We start from the raw sequence: 25,977 nt of genomic DNA on the forward strand, positions 1-25,977 counted from the left end.
ATCTTTCTGAATAAAAATAACTAAGCAAAGGATTAGTTAGGTCTTATGGCAACCAGCATCCAGAAAGAAAGGTTGCTGACTAAAATACATTGTAACACGAGTGGTAAATGCTCTTTAAAACTAACTTAATGTTGCTAAAATAGTCTGTTTTGGCCCATAGGAAGCATAAAAGAGGGCATTTACTTAGAGTCTGTTATAAAATCTCTTTATTAAAAGTAAACACATGCATTTGTTTATATTTTGGCTATTTCACATTATGGTAGTTTGCATGATTTTTCACTCCCTTGAACCTTTGTTAAATGCTTTTAATTTTAAAACATTGTCTTCACATAGTTTTAAAAAATCCATGGCTTTTTTTTGGCATCTTACAGGTAAATGATTTTTAGAAACTAAGTACCTTTTGCTGAATATTTCTGAGGCAAGAGGATTTTAATTTTCATTTGGGTGTTTGTATTAATGATTCTTTTTGTGTGAGGGAACAAGCAGTTAAAATGAAAAAAAAAATTCAAATGGAAAGACGTTCATTGAAGAAAATCAATGTACAAAAGCACCTGAAATTATAACATAAATTTTCTGGTGGCATGATGGTGGTGGTAGTGGTGGTGGTAGACAATTTATCTGTGCACTAAGAATGATGAAATAAGATCTCGGCAAATGTGTGCTTTATGTACAAGAAGTGTATGCAGCACTGCTTACACAGCACGTTGGTTCACTGGGTATACCTGCTTCATGTCTTAAGACAGCTGTATGCAGGGCCATGGGAGTATTTCATGAAGATGAAGACATTTATTTTGTATCTAGTGAATTTGGGTACATTTTGATAAAGGGTAGTTTGGAAGCACAATGGAAGATGAAGGTTAATTTCTGGGAGTATGCTATGATACATGCCATTTCTGGCAAGGACGGATGATCACTTGGGTTTATGTATTTGTGTTTCATTGCCCTGCTGCAAGGCAGTTAGGTTTTTCTCCCCGGCAGAGGACTATTGTCAAGAGAAAATGTGATCTTTTGGAGACAAAAGCTCCTGAAGAGCTGAACAGTCCAGATCATGGAGGACTTCGTATGACTTGCCAAGTATTTCATATTTTAACCTGGTGGCAATGGGGAGAGGTCCTTAAAGAATATTAAGCAAGAGAGTGATTCAGTGGGATTTGTATTTTATGGGAATCTCGCTGATGGGTTTATGAAGAATGAGTTTGAAATGGGCAAGACTGACAGCCAAGCAGTCTGTTGGGCTACTCTGTAGCCATCTGGCCAGAGGTGACAGTGACTAAAAATGAGGCAGCAACGGGGGGAATAGACCTAATGACTTGATAGTGTGGGCAGACTAAGGGCGGGGCGAGGGGTACAGACAGAGAAGATTGCCAGCTGGTGTTAGAGTCTGAGACTGGGAATATAGAAAGAGAAAAAGTCAGGCAGCAGTGCGGGTTAGTGGGGAGTGTGATGATGTGATGGTAAATTCCAGTCTGACTGCTGAAATGAATCATTTGAATAACACCCAGGAGGGGGTGCCTGGGATGCTGTTGTCACTGGGGATCTGTATTCAGAAGAGAGAATTTGGCCAAAGTTGCAGAAACTTCTGTTGTTTTTTGCTTTTAAATGGAAGCTAATATTATTGACTTCCCAGTCAGTTCGTCTGTTAATTCAAATGCATTTATTCTGAGTTTTCATGCCCACATTCTAGGATATTATTATTTTAATTATATTTCAAAATATAAGCTTTAAATTTTATCCATACCAATTAATTAACATCCTTTGATTCTTTCCTGGGTAAAATTCTGCCGCCCTGCTGTCTTTCTGGGGTCATCGGTTTTGCTCTCTAACAATATTGTGCTTTGGGATTATTATATTTTCGTCTCCTGTGTTCTCTTTCAGCCTGATTTTTACCCTCTTTTCTATCGGTGCAGACTTTGTTTAGGTTGTTTGAGCTCTTCCCCTGCGCCCGGCTCCACACCCAGCATGCTGTTTGGGGGGTATTACTTCTGTTGTGGAAACTTCACCTGCTGGTTCAGGGACAGGAATTACAGGAATTACAGCTTCAGTTTTTTGGATAACAGCTTTATTGACATATCACACACCACACACTCCATCCAATTAAGGTATACAATTCAGTTGTTTTTAGTATATTCAGAGTTGTGCAGCCATCACATAACCAAATTAGAACATTTTTATCACCTCTCACCCCTTAGCTATCAACTCCCTATTGCCAACTCGCCACCCCTAAATAATCACTAACCTACTTCCTGTTTCTATATATTTGCCTAATAACTTACTATTTTTAATTACATCATTCATCGACATCTCTTCCGATTTGGGCTTTTTATAGCTATTTTGACGTTGTTAGCCTATCCAGAGGGAGGCAGTACAGGCTCTCAGTATAGAGCTGCAGGGAAAAAATGGACAAGCAGAAGCTCACAAAAACACTGCTTGATAAACACAACCCTGTAAGACCCAATATAGGACTTCACATCATGCAAAATGAAGGACTGAGAAGGCAGACAAAGTAAAAGAAGAGAAACAAGTACCTTAAAACACCACATTTCTTTTTAAAGAATTATGACAATAGTAGAGAAAAGTGAAAAGGCAAACTTCCCCGGGTTATTCATTTGAGCAGGACACTGATAATGGGAAACATCTAGGTTCTATTTCTGGCTCTGTCCTTTGACCCAGTCATTTAGTCATTCTGGATTATTTTGCTTATCTTCTAACAGCACTTCATCCTAACTGATATTTATAATGGTATTCAAGCTGCAGTAGAAAATGTGTCTCAGATACGTACACATAAACTTAAGACCCAACAATTCTGTCCTGGGATTTTGTCTATATGATGTATATCATATATATCATGTCTTGTATTTCTTACTCATAAAATTAAATCAGCTTTATGGCAAATAAAATGAGATCATGAACATGCTGTCTAAGGGGAAGTGTGCTAATTTGGAATGTTGGTAGTCAATTACAGACTTTAGTTTTTTTTTTCATTGTTGTTGTTTTTAATTAATTTTACTGTTTAATTAGAGGAGTTCTAACATTAGAAATTCGATTTCTGATGGCTTTCCTCCTAGGCAAGCAGGCATCTGAGAGCCTGTGGACGACTCTGCTTTTAGGATATCTTAGGTAAAGTCACATACCCACTGCAGGTATTTTTTGTTTTGTTTTACATGATCTTGTTCTGAGACCTGTGTGGAGGTGATTTATTAGCAGTTAACGTCTGGGCTGGTATCATTAGAGTCAGGTACCCTTCTGTTCTGCCCAAGATTTGTAATGGGCTCTATTCATTCATCCCACAGAGCACAGCCAGAGCTGCATTTAGTCGGGTAGCAGACGCATCCCTGTTTAGAGTGAGAGAGTGAATGCCACTCGATCTCTTAATATAAACCCGCCACAAGGCATGCATCTTGGTGATGTGTTGCATCTCTGTTTCCCGGGGATGTCTGCTTTGTATCTGCAGCTTTAATGTTTCACTTAATATCCTTTTTGGCTACTGAGCGCACTCCTCTCCAGCAGCAGGCAGCGTTTGGCTGCCCGACAACTTGCTTCATTATCTGGCCGTGCCGGGCTGAGCAAGTACTGGCTGTGAGCATCTGCTGGGGCTTTCTGAGTGGCGTTTATGTATGTTTTTTAAATTGAGAAGAAGTTAAAAGAATACCAGCCTCCTTTTGCCTAGCACCTAAGCCCCCTGTATCTTTCAAATGGTTTTCTGAAAACGAGCATGCTCAGAGAACTGGCAAATCATTGTCCAGTGACCGGGAGGAAATGATCATTGCTCTTCATTTATAATGCAAATTCTGAGGTGTCTGCAGAAGTGTGGTAAACTTAAAATGATGGCTGTGGTGAGAACGTCTCTGCAGAAAGTTGTGGTTTTGTTACATCGTTTACAAAGGATGGCAGTTTCTTCTCCTCGGTATCAGAAGCTCTGTAAGGTAACTGAGTGATTGAAAATGAGGATCTCTGGTGTCTGACAATTTTGCTGTTTCTCAGGCTCTAAAATCTAATATTTCAGGGCTTTTATCAAGGAAAGATTCCTTTTCTTAGTGACCGATTGTAAAAGCTGTTAAAGTGAATTGCTTAATTACATTTTGTTTAAGAATCAGGAACAAGTATTATTTTAGTGCATATTTTATTTTGCAGTTGACAAAATCTTGTTTTTTGAGAAGGGCTAGTGAACTATTTGGAGAAAATACAGCAAAACTACATTCATTAAGACCTGTTACCTCTGTGATACTTTGCTGTCTTATTATTAAAAGGCAAATTAATCTTATATAAATGTTAGTAAATTTAAAAGAAGAGTTTAATCTTTTGGTAGGTTACTTAAAAACTGTCCATCTCTCTTTAGTTAATTGTTTATCAATTTAAAAAATTAAAACACATTTTATAAACTCCTGGACTTAATCTCTTGGTAAAATATCCCCTGTATTCTTGAATCTTCATATGTTATAGCTAAACATGAAGAACTGAATTTTACTTGGACAGGTGGATTAAGTACACTTTCAGAAGGCAACTTGTTTGACAGTTTCAAATTTCAGATACTACGTCATCCTAAACATAAACCATTGAATGAGCACCTATATTTTTTTGAAAAGTTAGCTATTATAGTTTTCAATCATAGTTTTGTTTTATTTTAACTATGTTCATGCTGTCTTATTACTTTTGTGAGAAATTGGAGAGATCTGATATAAAAGGATGGGAAGAATTATAACCAGAATGCTAAAGCAATTTATACAGCACCACAGGACTATATTCTTCCTTCATGTCATGTCCTTAGTACCAGTCCCAAGAATGTATCTTGTTGCCCTGCTAGCTGCTCAAACTCATTGTAATTAGAACAGCTATCTCTAGGACAGTGTTATTTTTCTGTTACAGAATATGAGATGTCCAAGCACCTAAATTGTGCATGTTATATGGCAGTGGATTAGAGGGGAAAGCAGAATTCTATTAACTTTATCATCTCATATTGTTATTTTTTACATTTTGGCCAATTAAATGTATGCCTGATATCTGAAATCTTTTTTTTTTTTTTTGAAAAGTTTTGGAAGACAGATTAAGGTGGTGGGCATCCTTTGCAGAAATATTTAGAAGGATTTCATTTGCATAAGAAGTTGATGAAAACTTAATACAACTTAATAATTTATTCAGTTGCAAGAATTCATAAATTATTTTACTGTGTTGTGTTTTGGTTCACTTCAGAGAATAAATTTACTCTGATAAACTGTTTCTGTATTTCATGAACAGGCAATTTTGATAATAGAGAAGAAAAGCTCATTCACTATCACATGACATGTTATTTTATCTTTTTATCTACAAGTATGAATATATAAAGAAAGCATCCTGTTTTATTAGCTGGGTCATTTGTCTGATCCATTTGTATGCATGCTTTCACAAAATTAGGTATTTTCCTCAAGTCATATGACCAAGGTATTCAGGTGGTCTGAAGTAAAAAGCAGAAGTCCAAATATTGGAAAAAGCTACTTAATTAGTTTCATAATCATACCCCAGATTAGCACAAGTTAAGTTAATGAAGTCATTGGGTAAGTTAATTCCCTACAGAAATACTTTTTCGGCAGACTTTGTGAGATTTGTAATTTCCAGAAGAAACTGTTACAATTTAAATGTTTAGAATAAATGTAACTTTGTCTCTTAGAAAATTAAAACTTGAATTTTTCAGTTAAGATGTTAGCTTTCCTATTTCTTTTCTCAAAAGCAGAATTAACAACTGCCCAGATAGTGAAATGAGAAATGCACAATTCCAGTACTTTCCAGCAGGTGTCAATATAAGGCAGTGATATATGAAATTTGGCTCAAGAAGTGGAAATCTAATGTAGGAAGTGGCAAAATTACTATGAAATAAATCACCTAGTAACAGATATATTTTATTTGCTTATTTATTTTTTGAAAACTGATCTTAATTAGTGAACTGTATTACCTCGTATAATATAAGTAAGTTTTAGTTGCAGAATTACATATTAAACAGTTGCCATTTCAAATACTGACATAGATAAAATATCTATACCAACTAAAAGTGTTTGTATTTTGATTATCAATAGTCTGTGTGTAATGCTTAAAAGTTTAAATAAGTTTGGTATTTATTTGCTTTAAGATACCATAAATTCTTTTCCCCTTAAGTTTTAAATTCTATCGTGACTTTATCTCTCCCTGTACCTCCTACATGCTCTAAATTTAGTTTCTTAGAAAGGAAATGCTGTAAGTTTCAATGTCTCTTCGTAAAAATACAGAGGCAGTCTATTGTAAACACATTCACAAGCTGAAATGAATGAGGAAAAAGTGCTGGGAGACATGATTCCTTTAAATTCATATTTGCAGTTTGAAATCCAGTGTCTGTTAATATATTATCTCCCTTTTTATTCCTCTTTTAGATTCTGTATTTCTACATATATGGAAATTCAACCTGTTATCAGAATTTTCCTCTGTGATACCTTGTCATTCTTTGCTTATGTTCATACATCTTTTGTCTGTAGAAAATAGCTTATGCATAACACAATTGGAAATTTGTGTTGAATATTCTCATTTTGTGGTTTTCCCTGTATGTTTTGAAGGATAGGGAGGAATAAAAAGAGACACTTGGAATTCACAGCTCTTAGAGTTAAAATATGCTTTTTCCCTCTCTTTACCTATTTATACATTCACTTGTATGTTTTGCATTTAAAAATATTTCTTTCTAGTCTTACATCCCATAAAATTTGGACAGGAAACTGAAACATAAGTGCTGCTTACTTGGAGATATAATTAGCAGCATTGAAATTGCCCTGATGACCTAAAATCACCTTGTGCTGGATGCTAATTTTTTCAGATTTGGTTTTGATTGCCTAGTTCATTTAAAATATTAATGACTGTAAAAATAATTTTTCTTCTCATAGAGTGCAGTAAAAGCAAAGGTGAATGAGTTATTAGGAAATTGACTTTAATTTGTTTTCATTGCTATCTGATTATTGTGGAATACTTCATCACTAAACATTTGCATTAAAAGCTGAATGAATTTATGTTATGTAAGTGCTGTTTTTTCCTTAGTGCCAATTTTCATAAAATATTTATTAATTGAGGATGTGGTAAAAGCAGCTTTTTGTAAAGTAGATTGGGATATGAACCATTATAGAAAAATGAGAAAAATATAAAATTAGTGTTATAAATTGAATTCCTCATGATTTTAGCATTTAAAATTTTTTGATTTGAATAATATAACTTCTGTCTGCCTGCATGTGTCTGTCTACATGCAAACACACACACACACACGTAAATGCACTTTAGCTTATATGGTTTTGATCACCTTCAAACTTTTTTGACCATGTAGTCCTATCAGTAAAAATATTTAAAACATGTGTATGTATATATATATATGTATTTTACTTAAAACTTACACATATATGCCATGGCAAAATACCATGTTAAATATTTGTAGAGGATAATTTTGTTCTTACTTTCTACTAGTCTTTTCTTGCGCCCATGTGGTTGTCCTTTTCTCTCTGTGTGGTACGTACACACCATTTTGGTGACTACTGATGCGTCTGTAGAGTGAAACTCTGACTATTCTTAGCCTAGTCTTCTAAAGCACTCAGGATTTCAGAACGATGCTGACCTCCAGGTCATCTCTGCAAAGCCATGTCTTTTGTGTTAGCAGAGCAGCTGCCTCTGAGTACTCTGTGAAAAACGGAGACCAGAAGATTACACCCAGCAAGTCTGGATTGACGGGTGATGTCTACAGAAGTCTTGCTGTGTGCATGTGTGTGTGTGTGTGTTTGCATGTAGACAACAGAGAGCTATATGGAGACTTATGGTTCCAAAAAGCAAGGATCTATGACCACAAAGGCACACAATCTCTGAACGGACTTTCAGATTCACTGATGAAGTAAGTTTACGTATTGCTTTCATCCACATGTGTAGGTCCTCTTTATTTAGAGGTAGTTAAGGCTGATGATGTTTGTTTTTTTTTTTAAGAAGACACAGGGTAGAATGGTGTATCTTTAAATGATTTACACCCCATATAGTTAAATTTTGTAGTTTTTATTCCCCCAAATTTCCCCACCTTTTTTTCAGGTGGAAAATTCTTTGTTCCTTGAATAATTAAATCCTCAAGTGTTCTAAAGCAGCGGAACTTTATCATGATCTGAGTGTTGAGATGTATATATTTTAAGGTCAACTCCCAGATTCCCTCAGTTTCTTTCCATAATCAAAGCACACGTGTATTGTTTGAACCATAGGAAAGGTCAGAGTCAAGGTCTCTTGCCTGGAGGTAGAGCGCCATTTAATCACAGGAGCACTGTCTCTTCTTGGTTGTATGAGAAACTCTTGGTTTTGTTAGTTCAAAAAATTTGTGAAGCCTGAGGTATTTAATGGAGAAAAAAATGCCAAATGTGGAAAGATTTGCCAGCATCTTACCTGTTCTCCACTGATGCCCTGGGCATGTTGCCTCGGGGTTGTGTGGACATTTGGGCGGATTACTTCCCTTACTCTGCACTTTCTCAACCAGTTGAGATTACAGCTAAAAGTGAGGCAGGTCAAGAGAGACAGTACCTACATCTCTACTTATCATCAGATGTTTTCCAGTGGCTTCCAAAAGCAGCAGCGCTATTTGCATGATTTCCTGGTTTCTTTTTTTTGCCGCAGCTCCCCAGGTCCATGTGCATTCCAAAATTATTTTTGAAAAGTTACCTAATTAACATTTTGTTAATCAGAAAATTCATACTATCAGTGACTTTTAGCTAAAAGTACTATAATTAGGTATGATGTAATGCTTTTCCAATTAACTAAAAAACTAATTGAAACCATTCTACAGAATTGCATTTTAAATCATTTTTTTAACAGCCAAGATATCATTATTTGCATAAGTCTAGATCTGTAATCTTTAAATCAGGAACAAACGGTCATTCTGACAGGGTTGGAATAGCACTATGGATATGCATAAAAGGTCTCTGATTTTTAGAGAATCTAAATTTGATAATTGGAACAAAAATATTGATGATTTGTGGTTTATTATGTAGGGGTGACGTTTACTAAGTTTCAAGGGGAAATTTCCAAGTGAAATATGCTGCAAGATTTTAAATGTACAGACATCATCCTCTCCCTCTTACTAGTGACTCTGAGTACTGCCAGCTTCTCTTAGTATATTTGGTAGTTTATTTTTAGCCCTCTAAAATAAGCAATTAGTAGAGCTCCTGCCATAGAGACAGAAAAATATAGAAAATTTCATACTATGGTAGCTTTCTCAGTTTCACAAAGTTTATTCATTTCTGGGCAAGGTAAGTGAGTCCAAATAATTGAAATTGGAAAGCATATGAAGTGCATCAGAGGGTTTCTTTTCATTTTTCTTCTAGTTTGTTCAGCTCTGTGGAATTCTAGATTAATTTGTAACAAAGCTCACTTGCAAAGGCAGACAGAACCTTTTAATGCTTAATAAATAATAGTATTGCTAGATAAAGCCTAAGCAAGAATTTTGGAAAAACATCAAATGGAAAAATGCATGAACTCTTTTCATAATAGACTATTTTACTTTTGCTTTAAGAAAATTGAAAGAAAAGTAGTCAAACACAGCAGTAAAATAACTACAAGCTTCCATGGCTGGAAAAAATCTTGTTACTACTGATGCAATTTCCTTTCATTTATAGAGTGTTTTAGAGCTTACAGTATATTTTCTCATATAGTTCATCATTAATGCATATAGTATTAGTTAATAATTGCATTATTATTTATCCTTAAGAGCTGGGTAGGAAAGAAAATTGTCACTACTCCCATTTAACAAACGGAGACACAGATTTTATAGTTGGCAGTTTAAAGAATATGTCAATAATAACTAGTGTATAGCACAACTTGAACTAAACACAGATTTTCTGGTTCTGGATTCAGTGTCTTTTTACACTTAATTTCAGATAGTTTTAGGAATTACACGACTAAAATGAGCCATGCGTTATCAAAGGTATAGAAAGAGAAATCACGTTGACAGAGTAGTAGGTGTTGTTTCATTCTAAATTGTCTTCATGTACATTTCATTTTCTAAGGAAATTTAACCTTTAAGGTAAATTTCTAGTAGTGCTACTGGAATTTGACACAACATTGTGAAATGACTATAACTCAATAAAAAATGTTAAAAAAAAAAAGACTGTAGAATCCTCAAGCATGAGGAGATGCTGGAAACCATTTGATTGAACCATTTCATTTTACAGAGGAGGAAACCGATCATCTAGTTTTTTGAGGTGGGGATGTACTTGTTTTCTCCTAGAAGTTTAGACAAAGTGAAATACGTTCTTTTCAGAACTACTTTGATATTTGAGTTCTGGCTATATAATTTTAAGAGAACAAAGACTTTGTTCTAGTTTAAACTTGTACATTGGATGCTTTTTTAATGAGTTCATTTTGTAGTTTTGAGAAAAAGATAAATTGGTTCATTTTAATGCAAATTAACATAGTTAGTTTTGGTTTTTGATTCATGATTTAGTTTGAGTTTCTATACCAAAAATATTGAATTATGTATTCACTGAGCCTAATTTCTATACTCAAATGTAGGGTTTTTAGTTATTATATTTAAAAGAGCCTAATAGCTCCTTACAAATTAAATTGAAAAGTCAACTAATTTTCTAGACTGGGTATTTTCTAATAAACAATTTGTCTTTTTTTTTTTTTTTTTTGCAATTTAGCTCAAAGATCATGAATGAAATGGCTGCTGTGTGCCAAAGACACATGTTAATCAGCATAAACATAAAACACGATGTTGCATTTTCCATGTAAAACAAGGAAGTTCAAATAACTTGTTCTTAGAGTTTTAATGGTTAAGAGATTCATGGTAGTCCAGAATTAGACTGTGAATTCAAATGATCCTGGCTTTGCCACTTACCAGTGATGTGGGGCAAGTCAGTATCTCTGTCTCAGCTTCCTTTTCAGAAAAAGGAGTTGGAATTAGTCTCTCTACCACTCTCAGTCTCTCTCTCTCAAAGGGTGGTTGTGAGAATTTTAAAAGTTAATATTTATAAAATGGCACATGGAGCAATGCCATGTGTGCTGTTTACTCAGAGTTGGTTATTACCAGTCTTACCATGATTGCTCTCACACGTGGTTGTGTGTGGATCAGAAGAGATGATCCAGGTAACATGCCCAGCATAATACCTTGAACATACAGCTTCCCCAGTGCCTCTGAGTATTGGGGTGTTATCATCATTATTATCTTTATCCCTGAAGGAACCTTTAGATCTTAACAAAGGCGTTCACATCGCAGTTGTCCCAGGAACTTTTCTAAAAGTTTCCTGCCCCCATAGGTTTTTGGCTCACTGGGTCTAAGGTGCAACTTGGGCTATCCCTGCCTTTAACAATGGGGTAGGGAAAATATCTTTGAAGTTTTCCCCAGGTTGTTATTTTCTCTGTTTGGGACTCAGCTTGAGAAAGTGCAAGAAAATGCTTCCCTTGACCAATAAGCTTGTGACAGAAGCTCTTGTAGGATGAGTATTCCCCAGTTTATGAGGGCTCTTCTAGATTATCGATCAGACTCCTGGACAGCACCTAAAAAATCTAGTTAACCCACAATGAACCTGATATAATTCTGATTTCCATAAAACATCCTATTAGGAAGAAGTTCTGTTCCATTACTAGAAACAGAACAAAGCAAAGCAAAGGTTATCTTTACTGTGACTGATACAGAAGGAAACACAAACATGTGTGCTTAGAAGAGAATGGAAAGAAATACAGAGACCCTTAAGTGTATTCTCAAACACTTTTAAGAATTATTTTGATGCCATTAGTTTTGAGTCTAAGTTTACCTCCAAAACATCTGGGTTTATTGTTCTTGGTATAGATATACTATTAACTGTAGCCTTTTGTGTAAAGCTCTTGATACTTGGCTCAAAAATGGTATAGGATGAGTTGTCTTACTTTTGGGGGAGCACTGTTTGCAAGAGTTTAAAGAGATAGAGAAAAGGGGAACTATTTTTTTTTTATGCTTGAAAACATTATCTGAGACCATATTGACTCAGAGTTCAGAATTTTAAAAGACTGAAATGTGTGTGCACATACCCAGTGTGGAGCTGCAGGGAAACTGGTATCCTTCATGCCACTGTGATTGTGATATGGAAACAAGGGAAGTGTTGTTTGCAGTTTAGCTTCCTTTGGAATTTTATAACCTTCCCTTTAAACTTCACATATCATGAATGTTTTTTCATGTCATTAAACATTTTCTTATATTGTGATTTTTAAATAGTGTAAATGAAAACTATATTGAATGGCTGCAGGATAATTTATTTAAGGGATCCATTATGATTAGATAATTAGGTTATTATCAGTGTTCTCATGATGAATAATTCTGTGATGAACATCCTCATAAATCATTGGGACCATCCTGATTATTTCCTGGATATATTTTTAGAGTGGAGTAATTGGCTCAAAGGAACATTTAATGACATTGACTACATATTGCCAGACTTCTTTCTTGCAAGGTTGTTAGCTATTTACATGTTCACTAGCAGCTTAAATGCCTAATTTCTTGTATCTTCCCAGAAAATAGGTGATATCTATTTAAATATTTTATGAAATTGTTAGATGGAAAAATGGAACCATGTTGTAGAATACAAACTAAAATGTAATGATTTTAACTTATTTGCTGAATTGTGGGACCAAGTAGTCTATTCCAAAACTATCTGAATTCCAGATGCTGGACTGGGAAGCCAAACACTAATGTCTAAAATGGGATGTAACAGATTTCATACAATAAAATTAAAAGCTGTTTGAACACAGAAGAAAGAGTATATTCTGACTTGAAAGTGTAAAAGAAGAGTTTAGAGAAAAGCTAATACCCAACAGAGATCTTGAGAGTAGGTAGAATTTACTAGAGTAGAGAATTCTGGGAATAGACAACTCAGTGAGCAAAGATATAGGCACAAAAGTGTGCTCATTGTATTCAGAGAACATCGGGTACTTGTTTATCTGAAGTGGCTATGAAATTCACTCATTAACATTTTCATCTCAATAAAAAAATTACTCCCTTGATTGCCAGCTATGTACACCAGATCATTGACTTTTGACTGTTTCCAAAATTTAGTCCAGTTTTAAAGAAAAAAATGTTTGTGAATATTGGAAATATTGAAACATGGAGAGCATTTCCAAGAGGGAGTTCTAAAATGAAAAATTATATAATATGCATATCTTTGAAATAAGAACATAGTTCTTCTGAATGTCTCTTTTAAGTGGAACAGTCTTCCTTTGGATGTAAATCATTTTGGTATGATAGTTACAAAAAAGGTTATACTTTTAATTGTGACTCACTTGATGAGAGAATGACACAATTTTTCAAGCAAAGATGAAACAGTAATTCACAGTAGAAGTCATTCTATCTTATATTAATCTAAATTATAGATTTATAAAACTTTAGATTTTATAGAAAGTGTAGAAATTATTTAACCAGTTTTCTCATTTTATATGTGAGGAAACAATGCCTTAACACTTATGTAGAGCTTTTTTCTTAATGCACTTTAATATATTACTTTATGCTGTCCAAGGTCACATAGCCAAGTGATCCTTGGCTACACACTTAAGTTTCCAGGAGATTACTTTAGTGTCCATTACATCTTATGTGTACTAATTTTTATAGAATTTTATTTAGCTTTGCCTGGTATTTAAGTTCACTGTGTATTTCTCTGTTTCACCTTCCAAATTATTGTCAATTTCTTGAATTTGGGGCCATATCTTATTTTAAAAGAGTCTTCTGGACAGAGCAAGTATTTATAAATGTTGAATAAATAACCCAAAATTCCAATTTTTCCTCAGATTTACCATGTTATTATAATAAGTAGAAATGCTATACTTTGACTCCTTGTTTTTCTTCTTAAAATAGCTTTATTGGAAAATAATTCACACACAATACAATTCACTCTTTTAAAGTCTATAATTCAGTGTTTTTCAGAATATTCACAGGGTTGTGCAACAGTAACCACAATTAAATTTTAGGACATTTTTGTGCTCCACCCCAAAAGAAACCCCCTACCCATGAGTAGTCATTTCTTATTTCCTCCCCTCCATTCTCCTCCTTGGCAACCACTCATCAGCCTCATCTCTGCCTTTTCTGCTTTTTAACACTAAATTGGGAGTAAGATTTTGAAATCATAAATATTAGGTGCAAGGGGTAGAAATACAATTCTAATTTATTGTGACACATGTACTACTTTATCTTACAGAATTCAAGTTTTGGGGGTTTAATTATTAATAATAATTGAGATAGCTTCTGTTAAATAATTTGTAAGCCTTATAGCACTACAAAAGGTAGAATTTATTTTTCATGTTAATTCTTTAGAGTTCCATCACAGTAAAGTCTCATGGGAAAAATGCTGAATTTGGAATCAGAAGACCTCGGTTTGATTCTCTTATTTGCTGCTTGATCTTTTGTAATGCTCAAGTGATGTATCAATCCTCAGTTTCTAGACAGTGGAATAACGTGCATTCCATTTACTTTAGTGAGGTAATATAGGATCGAGAAGTTAATGTTTAGAATTTGCTCTACAGGGCTATTACTAAAATTGAAACATTAAATTTTCTTTAATTTCTTATTCTGTAAGCAAACAAAAACAATGATAGTATTTATTCACATATGCTTTACTATTGTTGACTGCTGGAATAACTTTTGAAATAGTGAAAGAACATACTAACTAAAAGCTTGTGTTTGTCTCAACACAGGTGGCAGAATATTGACTACCAACTACCTCACATCTTTCTGCAGTGCAGGGTCATTTTATTTTTCTTCTTTCCTAGGGCACCAAGCCAGCTCCCATATTAAGGTACATTCTCTGCCAGCAAAATCAGACTATTTCCAAACAACTGAGATTAACATTGGAGCTACATGAAAGGCACCATGTCTTCTGAGTGGACTGATGGCCCCTGAGGCAGCAGTGTCTAGTCAAAAGAAATATTCCAAAATTTTTATTCAATCCAAAGTTAGGGCAGCCTTAATTCTTATAATCTTTACAGTATTTACCTCAGATACTGGTGGGCACGTGTAAGATTTGGGAAGGCTTGAGGAAGATCTTTCTTGAATTTCAATAGTTAAACTTCCTGATGATTCTCAGGTGATTTTTGCCTAGTCTATATTTTGAGAGTAAAGTTTTGATGGGCACTGAATAATTTGAATTAACGACTGTAGTGCTATTTTGCATTAATATTTGAAGCCAGCCTTAGATTGTTATCATTGCCTAGGCTGTCATTGTAGGAGATACGTGGTTGGTGGTAAAGAAAGGGAAACATTTGCTCGTTTTGAAGTAATTGCTTCTAATGGAAGCCTAGTGACCTACCATGCTTATTTATAAAAGCTGAGCAGCAAATCTTGATAGGAAGCTAGTGAAATATTGGAGAAATTGTAAAGTAAACCAAAATCTCAGGAAGTCCCATGTGGTTGAGAATCAATAATTTATGACGATTAAATAATTCAATAATTTAGTGATGCCAAACGTCACCCTTACTTCAGACCTGGAGTGATTTCTAGAAATGCGTCCGCAGCACTGAGAGTTGGGAGAGAGGGCTGCTTCTAGCCAGGTGTTTTGCACCTTTTAGTTGTTTTCAGGTTTCTCTGAATTTCATATGCAGATTGAACAAGGCAGTGAGAGCAGTTTTCTTGTGGGTATTAAAGTGATAAAACCTTATAACCAGTGGTGACATTGGATATTTTCAAGTTTAGCTCCCCAGTGTTTTAAAGATGAGAAGACAGAGGCTTAGAAGAGGAGATAGGTGATTTGTCCTAGGACCTATTAATAGTGGCCACGGCTGAACTGTTTTCATAAGGGTGTGTTCTATTTTTGGATTTTTATGGGACTATATTATAAAAGTATATTTTATAGGTTCCTGAGATGTACTACTGACACCAAATGAATCAGTAGTTGGTGTGAATGATTAACTTGGAGACAGATCTCAAAAATAAATAAAATATATCTCTTTCGATAAAACACATATAACAACATCTAAACAATTGTTAAGTCTGGTTGTCAGTATACGAGTGTTTATTTTACTATTCTTTCAACTATTTTGTATCCTTAAATATTTTCATTATAAAATGTTTCAAAAATAGCAGCAACTCTACTTTGGTAAAGGTTAGAGAGATTACTGGGAGCTCTGCAGACTTAACTGTTGAGAATCTTTAAAAAAATATTTCAATTGCCCTCCTTGTATGTTTTTCACATTCTGTTAACTTACATCTGTGACAAATGCAAAATAGTCTAAAAGTGTCTTGATTTACCTGATTATAAATGTTTACTGAGTCTGTAGCTTTTCATTCTTTTAGCTCATTTCAACTTGAACGAAAGGCATTTTAAAACCTTCATTTTCCTTTTACAAAAGCTGCACATACCTACAACAGAAGTGTTGACTTCCCACAGCATGAAATATGTAATACTGATAACCTCATTTATTATAGTTTACTAATTCCTATACAGACTAGAAAGAAAATTACGAAGGCATTCATTCTTTAAAAATCAGTCTAATAGGGAGGTTTGGTTTACACCCCTGTTTATCAAGATTGTCCAAATCCTGTTTGGAACTGGTAACTTTTGTTGAGATGGTTGAGGGCCTTTTCATTTTGGGTGTTGACGTAGTGTCTTTGACTCTCCGCTTGTCAAGGTTGGTAGAAATTTATCAAGACAAGTTCTTAATTTCTTAATCTGGCTTTACTTGGGAAACACACGTAAACTTTATTACAAAAGCAATTTACTCCTAATAGGTTATTAAAAAAAACTACTCGTATTTGCATCTTTTTGTTTTAATTTTCTCATTTCTTCTGAATTGCTATTTAAAAAGCTGCTCTTTATTATTTTTTTCTTTTTTTAAACCGAAATATAGTTGATTTACAAGTTGTGTTAGTTTCTGGTGTACAGCAGTTATACATTATTTTCTTTTTCATTATAGGTTACAAGGTGTTGAATATAGTTCCCTGTGCTACAAGTAGGATCTTGTTTATCTATTTTATATGTAGTAGTTAGTATAAAGCTGCTGCTTTATAATTTAACTTAATCACATATGGCGTGGTTCTTTCGGGATACATGCTACTATTTTTAAGCTTTTTGGTTTTTATACCTCAGTATATCTAACACTTTTCCTATTCCCAGATAAACTGAAATTTCTCATCTAGTGAAAGAATGGTAGAAATTGTAATATTTGAAACCTAGAGTTGTTCCTTATTTACTGAAAATTGCATGGGGAGTATTTTATACTGCTTTCTAAGACTGAAGTGGAATGGCATATTCAGAAACTGTACATAGCTGGCAGAGTTGTTGGGAGATTTCAAGATGTATTTGTTTATTTATAACTTGTAGTTTGTGCTCTTGATTAATTGCTCTTGATTAATCTCCCTGCTCTTTAAATTAAAATTAACAGATATTTATTGCAGTCTGGGAGAAACCTCATTTGAGGCTTAAAGCACTGTGTAAAACAGTGAGATGTTTCCTTTAATAGAAACCAGAAATTGAAGACTGGGAGTCCACCAACCCATTTCCTGATATCTACCTGTTTAGGACAAGTGTGTGTCAGGAGATGAGACGGTAGATTAGAGCTGGAAGCAACTGAGGAAGACCACTCATTTAAATAGTTCTCCATGTTATTTTACATTGAAAAGATCAATGGGGAGTTTAAATAAAGAACTAAGGTATAGTTGACCCTCATTATCCACGGGCTCTGCATCTTCGGATTCAACTAACCACAGCTCAAAAATATCTGAAAAAAAAATTCCAGAAATTTCCAATAGTAAAACTTGAATTTGTGATGCACCCAGCAACTATTTATATAGTATTTGCAACTATTTACATGGCATTTACATTGTGTTGAGTATTGTGAGTAATGCAGAAATGATTTCAAGTATGTGAGAGGACAGGAGGATGTGTGTAGGTTTTGTGCACGTACTGTGCCATTTTATACAAGGCACTTGAGCATCCATGGATTTCCGTGTGATGGTCCTGGACCCAGTCACCCCCAGATACTGAGGGACAGCTGTAATTCTGAAGCAGTGAGGCACAGTGGAGGGAGCCGTGGAGGGAGAGTGAGGAGATTATCTTTCTGGGCATAAAAGCTGTTTTGAGTGAGATGGGTTTGTCACTTACCTTTGCTGAGCCTTGATTTTTCATCTTGAAGTTGGTATAAAAATTGTTTTTTAGAAAAATCTGTGAATTATACTGTTGTCAAAGATAGTAATAGCAGTCGGCTTTTAAACACGTGTGTGTATATATAGCAAACCACCTTTAATTTTGTTTGGCAAATTGAAACAGATTTCATTCGTTTTAAAGATAGCATGAACACTTTTACTCCTGGATACATTAAAAAGAATATGCTCTTTTCGTAAAACGCAGAAGGAAGGGAAGAAGAAAATAAAACTTACCATTTAATTCTGCTGCTCAAGAGGGAATGTTATTAATGTCTTCTATTTCATTTTACTTTTCTTTGTGTAAATGCATTTGTATGAAGCATATTTATACAAATTTGGGATCATATTTTATATAATGCCTTTTGTCTTTTTGAGTATTGATTTCTGCTCTTCTCATAACAGTATGTTATTAGCATTTTTATGTTTCTTTACTTTGAAAAATCATGGTTTTTTGTGGTAGTGTTAGATATTCCATTGTATTTTGTGAACCGGACAAATGACTTTTTTCTATTTTTGACCTTATAATGCTGCAATAGATTCTTTGTGTATAAACCTTTGATTCTAACAGATTGTTATTTTCTGCTAGGATGAGGTCATGTTAATGGCTCTGCTGGATCAAAAGTTAGACACTGTCAGGTGGCTTTCTGGAAAGGCTGTCCCCAAATATACACCTATAGTGTCTGAGAATATTAATCTCACCGTATTCTTGTTAGTCATGAAGTTTATAATTTTAAAGTATTTGTCTATTTGATAGTTTTACATTACAATCACTGATTATTTGTAAGAATTTTTTCTTATATTTATTGACCCTTTGTCTATAACAAAATTTCTATTTTCTTTGAGCTGGTATACATCTGTTTGATGTTTCAACACCTGGTCAACCTCTATTTGATGTTACGGAACTCAGATTTCTTAGGAAGCAATTCCGTTATTGAAGTTATGAAGTAACTAGTTTTCCTAAGTATTTGAGAGCAAAATAGCAAGTCTCAGTTCCTACAGTAAAAAGTTTTGACATCTTATGAAAAAAACATCGGATATTTCAGTGATTTCTGAAAGATGTTAATTTACAGATATATCTGTTAGTCTTCAAAATAAAAGTGGAAGTTATAAGCATAGTCTTAGCATTATTTAAACAGTTAATATTTCCTTAGGAATTCACATATATTTTTAATTAATTCTGAAAGGGTCTAGTCCACTTGGCTCAGGGGTAGTGTGTTGACATTCATATTCTCATAAGATTTACATAAATGCAGTATGTTTGAATTAAATGATTTGAACTATGGTTGAAATGCAAGACTTTCTGGAATATGAATTGTGTCTAGCCCTGCTCCCTTGTCTCTGCTTCTGTTCCCATATAATTCCAGAGCCTTTGATCTCTGGAGTTAGGCACTCTTTCACACTTTTGTCGCTTTCAACCTGTATGAAACTTATTTCCACCTCTACATGGTAAACACAGTAATTTGTATCTCTGAAAGTTGTCCGTAAGATAGACAGACTCTGCATGGCAAGGACCTCCATGACACACAAATGTAGGCAATTGCCCCAAAATGTTTTGTTGCACCTCCCCTAATAGTCGTCAGAAAGACCAAACAGAATTATGAGAGAAAAAGATGAGCAGGAAGTAGGCATAACTCCCACCTAATTATGAATGATCTTGTCTTGAGAAATCAATGACTTGACTTGAAGAGTTTAAATCATTAAAAATTATGTTATTTGAACACTTGATAAAATTATAGGCTGATATTCGGATATAATTGGCATACAACATGTAATACGGTATTTGTTAACTTTAGTCACCATGCTGTCCCACAGATCCCTGGAACTTATTCCTCATATAACCAAGAGCTTATGCCCTTTGACCAACCTCTCTCCATCTCCCCAACTTCTCAGCCCCTGGCAGCCACCATTGTACTTTCTGTACATTGTACTTTCTGTTTCTGTACGTTCAGTGTTTTTAGATTCCACATATAAGTGAAATCATTCAGTATTAGGGATGACTTATTATTCTTCTACTAAAGATAAGTTCTTTGTGTTACGAGAACTTGTCCTTTTCCCATCATGTGTCTCCCTAGTATGATGGATGGGACATTTTGTAATTACTGCTGAATTCTAAATATTGCAGTTTGGTAGTATGTTTGAAGGCTTTAAAAGGTGAAAATTAAAATCACTAAAATCTGCATATATTTTATCTGAGCCTAGTCTCTTGTCATGTTTATGGAAAGATCCGCTCAGCTCTGTTCTATACTTGGCTCCCCTACAGCTCTATTGCTACTGAGTAAAATTCTCCTGTCCATAAAAAAGTTCTTCAAGCTCCCAGTGAACACAAGATCTCTCTTTGGCACTGGCTTAATATTACCTTTTGGGTCTTAGACCTGGTTGTATTGCCTTGTACCACTGCACCATTGAGTAGGACCTACTCAATTCATCACTTATTTCTGACCATTATATTCAAAATAGCAAGGTACAAAATTTGTAACAAAAATAGACTTTTCATGCATCAGAATTCTATAGCACAACTGTCAAAGATTTGCTGTACACTGAAAATCACAGCCTTGATATCCAACATTGTCACAGAGTAGATATTCAAAAGTATTTGATGAAATGAATCAGGATAGTGTCAGTTTGGTAGGCAGAACATTGAACTCCCCTGAAATTTCATTGTTAAGTTCCAATTCCAGATCTGTGCCTACTCTTCTTTCATTATGACTGAATAACTTGTCTCTTATCATCAGTTTGGCAAGAGAGAACCAGTCAATCACATGTAGAAAATTACTTAGAAATAAATCAATATTCTATTTATGGTGTCGCCTCTCCTTTAAAAGGCTACAGTCCTGTGTTTCTTGCAGCTAATCTCACAATTATTTAACTTTAACGTGTGCACCATTTTTTTCACCTTCCATCTTTTATGTCTAACAACTCAACTTAGTATCAGTATGAAGTAAGAAATCTTCATTTTCAGATTTCATTAGTGTAAATGCTGGTTAAGTTTTCTGGTATCTAGGATGTTTAGAAATTAAGCAGAAGAAATTATTTCGGGGATTTCAGATAGCTTTCTGTTCTCATTTTGGATCTCCCTTTCTTTCTTTGTAAATGTTTGCCTTTTTAAGTTGCTGAAAAGAATAACTTTCAAGTTGTATATCTGTTTTAATGATATTTAAGTTCACACTGAAGTGAACTCTGCAGTTAACATGGAATATATTTTGTAATTTTTTTTCACGTCTTTAATATTTTATTTTGAGGGTATTTGTTTATTGGAACCTGATGGAAATAAATTCTGATTATACCCCATCAACCTGCCAGGTGACAGTGGTGCAAGATCATAGGTGAACTTTTAGTTGGTGCCATTTATAAAACAGTGTTTAAAACTGGGAAATAAAATAAGTGATCTCTTTGTTATGCTAGTATGGTGACGTCATCCTACACAAAACACAACTTCAAATCATATGAAGTTTATATGTGCACAGATGTAGTTGCTAATACAAACCAAAAAAGAGACAGACAAGAGAGAGAGCTGGATGGCGGCTAGGGCACACAATAATTAGCATTTTCAGTAGCAACATCTGTTGCTGGCAATATTGGCAGCATTGTAAGAGAAAGCAATCATTTAAAATTAGCTAATGCTCAGTTTAAGTGCCGTGCGATGTACTGACATTTTCAATATTTTTACTAGTTTTCTATTTTCTCATTTTAATAAGTATGTGTTTTTGAGTTTGTATGAATGCCTTGTATTGTGCTGAAAATAGTCTTCAGACCTTCTCTCCAAGATGATCTGGTGCTAAAGCTTGTATACCTACTGGGTCAAACTAGCATTGATCCAAATTGCCATAGACGCGTGTTACCCAGCACTCTTGCATTGGATCCTTGTGTGTTTGATCCTACTTGGCTTAGATCCCCTCTGAGTTAGAAATCCCCCCCAACCTGCAACATACAGTTTTCCCCCAGATCTTACTCTCTTGCCTTGATGTTTCATCCTGCAATTCCTATTTGAGGATTAAGCGTCAATATAAACTTTAAAAGTTTCGTGGAGCTTATTAAGTCAATTCGATTAATTTGACAAGTATTCCATTGACTCGCAACCTGTCAGTCCTGACTCGCAGACTCGTTGCCCACCAAGCCCCAGGGGACTCCCTCTAAAGAGGCGGGAATGAGGGACTCCTGCTGCACTACGTGGGGCCCTTGGTCTCCTTTACAGTCTGTGCTGCACACTTGTTTGCTCCTTGGGAATATGTCAGAGTGAAAAAAGAGAAGTTATCTATATTCTCTTTAAAGGTGCAACTCATCAGTGAATCAACATTTGAATCATAAAACTAAGAGCCAAAACACTTGGAATCTGCATAATTGCTTATGAACATCAGTGCAGAACCAGAATTATGTTTCTAGAAATACTTTTATGAGTTGAAATACTTCCCACGTATATCTTGCTAGGTCTGTGTTTAACAAACTGGCTACCTATTAAACCTCATTCTGGGAGATACTAAAATGTCTACCGTGAATGTGATTTCTGTGGTCCAAGTAGTCTGAAAAATTCTGCAAATTATGTCTTCCTTTGGTGCCACGCAATCCACATTATATATTCAAAGCTGTGAAAAGTCCTGCAGTGAAGAAACATATGTGACTTTGTTTCTCTCAGTGTTTTCCAGACATCTTTTGATCCTCGATCCAGTTTTTATCATGGAAATCAATTTAGGAAATTCTGTTCCAGTCATCCAGAAGTTTCACCAGTTGTGTTTGTTGAAGACTGGAGGAAGGGCTTCTAGGTAAAGGCTGGTTGTCTGACTTACCACAGGCTTTCTGGCTGTTTGTGATTCTGATGATATTTTCATGGCAAGACTGGCCCCTAGATTTTATCAGTACCCTTAGAGATAGACATGCGATATCAAAATTTGCAAGACACTGCTGTAGAAACCACAACACATTTACATTGGAGGATGTCTTTTCCAAGGGCTGGTATGCCCATGAACCTATATAAATGTGATTTAGAAGGTCAGAGACAAACTGGAAGAATTATTGGTGAGATTTAAATGAGGACAAGGACTGATAAAATATCTTTCCCTGTAGGGTGACCTTGACTGGTTTTGCTTTGCACTTTCCCAGTTTTAGCATTCAAGTCCCCATGCCCTGAGATACCCCCTCGGTCCCTGACAAAGCAGGATGGTTGGTCACCCAACCGCCTTGTAACACAAACCACATCTGCAGTGGCCTTTTGTGTTTCCTACAGTTTACTTATCTCTCTGCTCAGAAATTATGATGATTAATTTTATGTTGTATTGTTTTATGTTAATTTTATGACAAGATATTTGGTTAAACATTATTCCAGATGTTTCTGTGAGGAAGTCTTCTTAGATGAGATAAACATTTAAATCAGTAGACTTTTAGTAAAACAGATTACCCTCCATAATGTGGGTGGGCCTCATCTAATCAGTTGAAGGTCCCAGTAGGGAAGAAAGAATTCAGCCAGCAGACTTGTCTTCATACTTGAACTTCAGCTCTTCCCTGGGTCTATAGCCTGACAGCCTATAGATTTTGGACTTGCCAAGCCTCTACAATCATGCCTCTCTCTCTCTCTCTCTCTATCTATATATAAATATTGGTTCTATTTTTTCTGGAGAACCTTGACTAATACTAATGTCAAGGACTTGTTACCAGATTTTGTTCTTCTGCTGTTTTACTATGATGGCCACCCTTTTATTCAGAGACATTTATTTTCATAGACATATTAGTAACCTTAATTAAACTATCCTCACTTCTACCAGACCCAAGGAAGGGAATTAATTCACTTTCTTTTTATTATGGTACAAATTTAATTAATTTTACTTTGCGGGGGCAGTTTTCCTGGGAGGTATCTCTTTTGTCATGACTGTGTACCAGTTTTTAATACTGAAAGTCCACAATAATGAAACTAACCAAATTTTGCCTACAGAGAAGGGTTTGTGATGTTTAATTGTTATCCATCATGGTGCTCAATAATGTTATTATAGAGTCTAGCTCGAGGAGACACCCACAAATTCAAAGTCTTACAAAGAAACAGGACAGTAACTTGTTAAATTTCACTTCACTTTTTAAAAACAGTGTCCAGGGAGAGTGATTCTGCAACTCTGTTTGGTAGCCTGTCCTGGTGTTTAATCATTTTTTACTCCCAAATATTATTTTGTTGTCAGAATCTAAGCCATCTTATCATTGAACTCATTATTTTTTTTTTTTTTGCTTCAAGCTCTCTTTTTCTTTTGTAAGTAGTAAGCCCAAATATCCAAGATATTTCCATCTGAAGAGCATGAAGCTGACAAGGGCAGTTCCGTTGCGTGTGGAAGGCTGCACTCAGAGACAGCAGTGGGCTGTGAGAATTCCAGACCTGATTCAATACCAGTGAGATTCAAGTCAGCGAGGATTTAAGTAAATTTCTGCACTCTTTTAAGAGAATGAAGTACAGAATTATAAGACAGAGGAAACTCATTGACTGTCACTCATTTCAGTTGAAGAGAGTCCACAGAACATGCAGAAGTTCTGAAGAAATACTCAGTTCTTCTGTTTTGGCCTTATGGAGGGAGAATGAAGACAGTGGTGCCTTTTTGTGGAGTCTCATCCTTTTCTCTTCTCTCGCCGCATCCAAGGAGAGGAACATTATCATGTTTCTAGAGGTCAAAATTTGGATTTCCTTACCCTCTAGGGAAGACAGATAGACAGATAGACATACACACACTTTTTTTTTTCTTTTGAGGGAGAGAAGAATTTGAGGATGATTTATTACAGGAGTGACCTTAGAGATGATCTTCAAGGCCTTCGTGTTTCATAACCACACAGCTGAGCAATTAGGCTGGATTATTTGCAGGAAAATGAAATAAAAATCATTTTGAAAAGTTAATACAAGTAAACAGCCCTAATCTATTAAGGTATCTCTGGGGTGATCCACAGCGGGGAGGCAGAAGCATTTCTTTTTTCATCTGTTTGTTTATTCATTCCCAGACTCATTCACAGAGCATCGACTGGGTACCTGCTATGGGCAGGCAGTGTTCTAGGGCTGGGGATACAGTGATGGGCACATTCGCCCCAAAAGGGCCTGTCCTCCTGGTGCTCACGTTCTAGCAGAGCAAGTGCTGTGATGGGGGAGAGAGCTGCAGTCATGAGTCCCGGGCTGGCACGTCCTTCATAGCTGCACACCTTCACCATCGGTCCTTTCTGGTTACCTTCAGCTGTGTCTGAAAAAAACAGCAAAATCTACTTTAGGAGCTATCCTTGCCTTGCATGTGGGCTAGAGCCACATCCCATGTATTACGAAGTGATATTAGCCAACTTTTATTTAATAAAGGATGTAGGTTTGCAGAGAATTTTCAACAAAGTATCATTGGAGCTTTACAAAAAATTAATGACACGAGAGCTCCTTTAAAGCTGTAAGGGCAGTCTTAAATGTTCAGAAATGGCACTTTCATAGTCAAAAATAGTACCAAGAGTAATTTCCTTCTGCTTTTTATATATATATATATCCCTTTCCCTGGTGGACAATAAATGGGTTGAACGTTCTCTATGGAAAGCACTAAATTTAAGTAAAAAAATAACAGAGTAACACCACTGTTAATGAGGTTTTTGAAAGTTTTAATGAACAAATGAGGATAACGTATATTTTCCACAGTTAAGTTCATGAGCTGTGTTTTTTCATCTAAATGTTGTATTTGTTGATATGATGGTGAGCTTGAGTTTATGGATTACTTACGAGCTTCGGGGTCCTAGATGGAGTATAAGAACTAGGAAATTGAGAAAGGAACTTTTAATAATTGTGGTAAGATTTAATCATATTTTGCAAAAATTGAAAAAACACATACACATTAAATATATGTGTGTATATATATATATATATATATATATATATATTTGAAGCACTATTT

The 25,977-nt window shown here is 35.2% G+C and overlaps 1 protein-coding gene and 1 long non-coding RNA gene across 11 annotated transcripts in view; both read left to right on the forward strand.

The window, feature by feature from the left end:
* Window positions 1-25,977, forward strand: part of UTRN (utrophin) — a 448,326-nt gene that overhangs the window by 229,999 nt on the left and 192,350 nt on the right. The window lies entirely within an intron of this gene.
* On the forward strand, window positions 22,728-24,550 carry LOC140697892 (uncharacterized). Its single transcript, XR_012075272.1, has 2 exons — window positions 22,728-22,857; window positions 24,312-24,550. It is a non-coding gene; the product is annotated as an uncharacterized lncRNA (long non-coding RNA).

Source organism: Vicugna pacos, chromosome 8, assembly GCF_048564905.1.
Source record: "Vicugna pacos chromosome 8, VicPac4, whole genome shotgun sequence".
NCBI lineage: Eukaryota > Metazoa > Chordata > Mammalia > Artiodactyla > Camelidae > Vicugna > Vicugna pacos.